General features: G+C 33.6%; 1 protein-coding gene across 1 annotated transcript in view; it reads right to left on the reverse strand.

The window, feature by feature from the left end:
• Positions 1 to 5631, reverse strand: part of LOC110381007 (paired box protein Pax-9) — a 49636-nt gene extending 44005 nt beyond the window's left edge. The window contains exon 1 of the mRNA XM_049849949.2: positions 5372 to 5631. The gene's annotated coding sequence lies outside the window, so the exon portion shown is untranslated. The remainder of the gene's footprint in view (positions 1 to 5371) is intronic.
• Positions 5632 to 6173: the final 542 nt, after the last annotated feature.

Genomic DNA, 6173 nt, shown 5'->3' on the forward strand with positions numbered 1-6173 from the left:
TATACATAAAATAATAAAAATAGTTTTTTTTTATTAAAATCGTAAAAGTTTTTCGCTCACCTGTACATTTTCCTTTAACTTGTAGTAAAAAACGTTTTGGATAGAAATTTTAAAGTTCTGACGACATATTTTGAAAGGCTTTTTTGCGTGTAATTGAAATTAATATTCACATATTTTTTAAAGATATAAATTGTGGTACACAGTAATATCGATTCCTTTTTATTTAGCTTTTTATAAGTCATATGTTTTACTTTCTGGTGCTGATTTCTGAGCTTTTGATACCTACCTATGTTTATTTTGTTTTCTCCTACTTTTAAATAAACCTTCACAAACAAAATCAAACTACACTATTCTCATAATATGGCTAACAAATAGAGCTTTCTTCAAGAAATTCTCGTTTACAGCTGAAAGAAACCCCAGTCATAATAAGCATGTTATATTAAAGTGCAGTTCTACTGTATTAATTGTGATTTCCGTCACAGTTGTTCTTTGTTACGGCTGATCTTGTGCCGCGGCGTGACGCTCAAACGAGTCGCAGTCACGAACGCCCATAACTTGGTCAGCTATATCGTTTGGTGGTTTTTTGTTATTGTCCTACTGTAATCCTAGTACTAACACTATAAAGAGTTATTTATTTTATTTGCTTGCTATCTCAGGAACTATTGGGCTAATTTAAGTTCTTAAGAGATAGGTAGCCCATTGATTCAGAAAAGATATAGTCTACTTATAATCTAGGTCTGTTAAGTTAATCTTGGCGGACGCGGACTAAGGTGTATTCGTTATAAATGTGAGACATATTGTAATCCCACACAAACGGCTGATCAAGATTTTGGCACCTTCATCGTTTTGCATATTACTGAATTAATGTTCAGTGTTCAGACATCGCAGATGCATTGCAGACTAGGACATAACTTAGTAGGTACTTTATAGTATAGTAATTTTCTAATGCTGTAAAGCCATATCAGAGTACAGTTACCTGCTATAATATTCCTGACTTTACTTAAATTGGGCATAAGATATTAATACCAGTACCCAAGAAATACCAGTATCTGAAACTATTTTGCAAAAAGTGGATACTATACGATAAATAAATCTTTCTATATATCTACTAAAGCGACATCCATTTATCATCAGGTTATTTATCTTTATTTGGTTGCAGACGATAATTTCAGAACACCGTGTTTAGTAGCGATAGCTTACAGATATTGATGAACTCTGTAGACATTTTCTTAGAAGAAAATATATAATTTACATAGCATTTAGGCCATTCTAGTAATATGTGATTTAAGTTCTATGTGGTGTAGGTTACTAAAATACAAAAAACTGTTACGTTCATATTTTATTACAGTTTATAAAATAATTCTTTAACTTTTTAAATTTTATTCCGTAAATTGTTTTCTTCTGTAATGAATGTGAGATGTTTCTAAAATGGGAGACATTTTCTGAAATAAACTATTTATTGTTATAAATAAAATCTTGCTGCAATAGTAATTTTCGTACTGAAAAACCAAAAAATTATGTCGAGTGTATTCGGTAGTCCATATTAGTGTTATGTATCTTCCTTATTATTTTCACTTTTCATCCACCAACTGCCGAAGTAAAGGTTTCATAATATGTGATAATTGGTCGACCAAACGCATATCCTTTACATGAACTAATAATTTTCAGTCCAAACGTTGCAAATTAGCGTCAAATTAGAATTTCAGTAATAACCCTTTCTCTAACTACGTCAGTCGCGCAGCTGTCTTCATAACTAAGAAATGTAATTTCCGACCAGTAGAGAGGCCTCGAGGCTTCGATAATTTGCTCCTAACACCTCGCACTTGCAACACCTTAACACTGTGATTTGGACGCTTTTTGCAAATTTGACAATCACCACTCTTAGTTGACACCATACGCGGTACCGACGGCATTTAGCTCCCGGCGAAATATTTGCAAACTTACATCTGCAGTTGACAAACTAATCGCCACATTAAAACTGAAAGGAAAGTGAAGTTCCTGAGCTGCAAATATAACTTTGTTCTTTACACCAAGTATCCTTTTCCTTTCGTCAAATTTCGAACGACCCCATCCTTAATGTCGATGAACGAGGAATCATTTAAGGTGTTTTACCTCATATTTGGTGTTAATTGCGCCGAATTACAGGGCGAGTGCGTACAAAAGTGCGAAAATTGGGTGCTAAAAGTGCGAGTCGGTGATTACGGTCTCGTTAGGGCTGAAGTGTGGAGAACACGCGACCGATACCAAACTTGATTACAGTAGCTTTTGGATCCATGAGTCAATGTGAAGCTGAGTAACTCGAAAATTATTTGTATGTAAGGTTTCTATGTAAGTTAGAAGCTGGTTTGTGGTTGCTAGAAATGTTGATGGTGGATTGGTATCTATTTAAGGTTTTTGTAAAGAAAACATACGTAAACAACAAAGAGCTCAAAGAACAGTAAATATAAAGGCAGTAAATAATATTTACAGAGATATTTGAGGCCTTTATAAAATTTGACACTAATGAAACTCATTATTGGAATAACATAATTTTTAACCCGGGAAGATTTCCAAGTGCGAGTAAAATCACGGACAACATCAAATTAATAATTTTAGAACACCCTGGTAAAACCATCCTTTAACATAGCCTTATACCCATAGATATTCAGCTGACTACAGGTGTGAACATCACATACCGTTCACAACACGGAAGTCAGACAGCCAGTAAAGCCTTAAAGTTCACATAATTCGTGAATAAACGTTGGAGTTATATTTAGCAGTAACAAGTCTAGCGGTTCAGCCCCCGGTGATGTTAACGACGCGAACACACATAAAACTCAGTAAATACTTAATAAAAGTAACATGCTCAATTATATTTTGAACTAGCTTTTCAATACGGATTTGGTTGATGTATTCTGGCAATATAATATAAGTATTTTATTGCCAGAATACATCAATACATACAAAAAAATACTTTCGATTCACTGAACATAAAAAGTGAAACAAGATATTATAGCTGTGCCTATCTATTTAATTTTCCTTCCCTTTTTTCCTTCGAAAATAGGAGGAGGGCAAAAGCTAACATTAATTTTAATGGAGTTGTTCCGAAAAATATCAGCAATAACTCTATCCAATTATAACATACATATAGATATAAGTTTGATATCTCTCGACGTTGGTAGTGACATCAATAGTCTAATAAGATTAAATAAACGATGCATTCAGGATTGAAGAATAAGTGGTCTATTCAATGTGGCAAATCCACTTCATCACTACCCCCTATCATATATCTAGCCTTTTCCCAACTATGTTGGCCTCAACTTCATGTCTAATCTGAGCTGGGGGGTTTGTGTATCACGTCGACAATACCAGTGTTTTTCAACTACCACCCAAAGCTCTTAAAAAAAGAAGGTCCTTGTCCATTTAAGAATTTAAATGAAACATACACATTTCTAACTTAAAAACCAGACACCACATTCTAAGTTATACATACAAATTACAAAGTGATAGTAAAGTCATTGACACTGGGTCAATTATAAACGTTTTCTTTGGCGGTGGGAACATACAGCGAGGTATCAAAGCATGCAAAGCTTATGATTCGCTTACACGCCGCGAATTAACCAGCGGCTAGATCAAAGAAGACGCAACGCTTTGATCTGTGGTCTAAGTTAGAGATTAGAGGGGGCCAATGTTGTATGGTTTAAGTGAGTTTTAAATGTATTTTTTTATTTCAAGATTCGTTATATTCTAAAAAGGATGGTTTGGAGATATTTTTTGAGGTAAGGACTGTTTGAAAAGGTCGATTGCGATAATATAATAAAAAAATTATTGGTAACCTTACCAACTTAAAATAATGTCTAATGCAAAACTAAAAATTTAAAAGAATAGGACACTAATTACCAGTTTTTGAAACTTGATCGACTAATCCATATTTTGCGTGTGTACATTGTCGTATTTTTTTTTAATTCAAAGTTTAAAGAAAAAAATCTTTCACAAGTTTTCCGCTTTCGCCTCTTCTTAAAATACAAAATTTACCGACACCTACCACAAGAGTAACAATGTCTAATCATAGACAAGAGAGCTTCAGTCACACGGTGTGACACACCGTGACGGTACATAACAAACCTACATGGTTATTATAATTGTCTATGTTTCATAAAAAAGATGTGCTTGTCTACGGTTCATGGGTTAAGTAATAGATAAAAGTTTTTGTGGTTCTAAGTTTGTGTATCGGTGTTTAGGAGTTATAATTAATTAGGCTTTTGTATATTTAAATATGGCCTGAAGTTTTAGTGTAGTATTTTCTTTTTATAATAATCATTTAACTTTTTTAACGGTTTAATTTGTTGGCACAGCAAAAAAAAAATTTTTTACTGAAAAACATTGTATGTATTTTGTTTCAGATTTTGGTAAGAGATTTATTTATTAGACATACTTATGGATGATGGTAAAGAGACATAAAAGAATGAGTAAATGCTGAAAGGAGCGGGGCGGTGACTGAAAGCTTGTGCAGCATTTATCACTGTAGAGGTGTGAATTAAGATATCACAATAATGTGTTGGTAAACCTATCTACCATTCTCTCCAAAAAATGCTGCAATGATCAAAAAATAGGTACTACTACAACACAATTATGTTTTTGTGTCAGTAATAATAGAAGATGAATGCGGCTGCTAAAATTATTGTATCCTTTTTTCACAAATTAATGTTTATAAAACTCTCAAGAAAACACACGGGAATCGTTAAAAACAAACACAGGTGTAATGCAGTTGATTTTCTTTAAACATTTCCTTTATTTACTTTACCTTCTTGAAAATTAAAGACATTATATTAATTATATTTACATATATTAAAAGCTCATATTTTTCTTACACAAGAAATAAATAAAGAAAAACCATTTATTTAACACAAGATGTTATTTTACAATAAAAATGTAAAAACGATAATCTTATCTTATCAAGCGAGACATCAAGTGCGCGCGTTGATGTCTTTTCCTGACACTGAACGGGAGCTCAAAAACGATACAGAAAAAACGTTAATAACGCTCAAAAAATTATTATTTTGCATTCATTTTGTGAAATGGGTGTTTATTTGGAGCGATGATGATGAAGTTTTATTTCCTTTGAATTAATTTTGAATAAAATATGGTTACATAATAAAATCCCCCAAAAGTGCAACATTAAACTTGGATTTTTGAAGTATTTATTAAATGAAAATTGTTGTCAAATATCCTTTCCTGAAAGTTGTGATTATTTTCTTATTAGATGGTGATAAGTTTTTTTTATTTCTATATTATGCTTTAAGTTCAATGATCAAATGATTTTGCACGTATTTCTCTAAGAGGAGACATTGTTTAACTAATAGAAAAACAGTGTCAAAAATGCCAAACTCACCAAACACTCGAAAGCAAAGTTTCAACTCTTCTAATTAAAACAAAAGTCCATTATTCAGCCTAACACTCAAAAAAGTCCGTACCAAAAAGTTTGCTACAAAAACAGAACTTCACAAAAAAGAACTGAACTAATATTCGAAATTCAAATCACTCGAGAAAAAAACACTTGAACAGCGCAGTTCCGAATTCAAAAAGCGTGCGTTCGGTTGTGCTTCACGCGTAAGCTCGGCGCGATGCGTGGAGCGCTTGTAGCGGACCGACCGTGTCCGAAGCCCCGCCCACCGCGACCGAACCGGAGGGGATACACCTCTTAGCTTCTTCACACTTCCCTCATACCTACTAGAAGGACCAGTTTCTCTTGACCCACCCCGCCCCGAAGGACCACAACAAACCCAGACTTTTGAGACGCAGTTCTACAAATCTCATAGATCTTTCTATACCAGACGACGTTTGTAACGGATTAATAAGATAGTGCAAGGGATTTTGAACTTTATTGTTATGTAAATATGGGTTGTTAGTTTGGTGTTTTGGGACGGTTGGTGAATGTGTCTGGCATTCTCGGGGCGGAGAGCTAAAGACTGTTAAATAGATAACGTCGCATATAGATACGTAGTTGTGTAGGTAGGTAGGCGAGGAAAATGTAAGCTTAGCGAGAAGTTCGGTTAAATCCTGCTGTGAAGTTTCAATATTTTTGATAATATTTTTAATGGAAATTGGGTTTAAGGTATAAAAATGTATTGAGATAATTATGCATGAATGTTATTCTGTAATATAGATAAGTTTGCAAGTGTAAAGTAAAGAAT

This window comes from Helicoverpa armigera, chromosome 24, assembly GCF_030705265.1.
Source record: "Helicoverpa armigera isolate CAAS_96S chromosome 24, ASM3070526v1, whole genome shotgun sequence".
NCBI classification, from domain to species: domain Eukaryota; kingdom Metazoa; phylum Arthropoda; class Insecta; order Lepidoptera; family Noctuidae; genus Helicoverpa; species Helicoverpa armigera.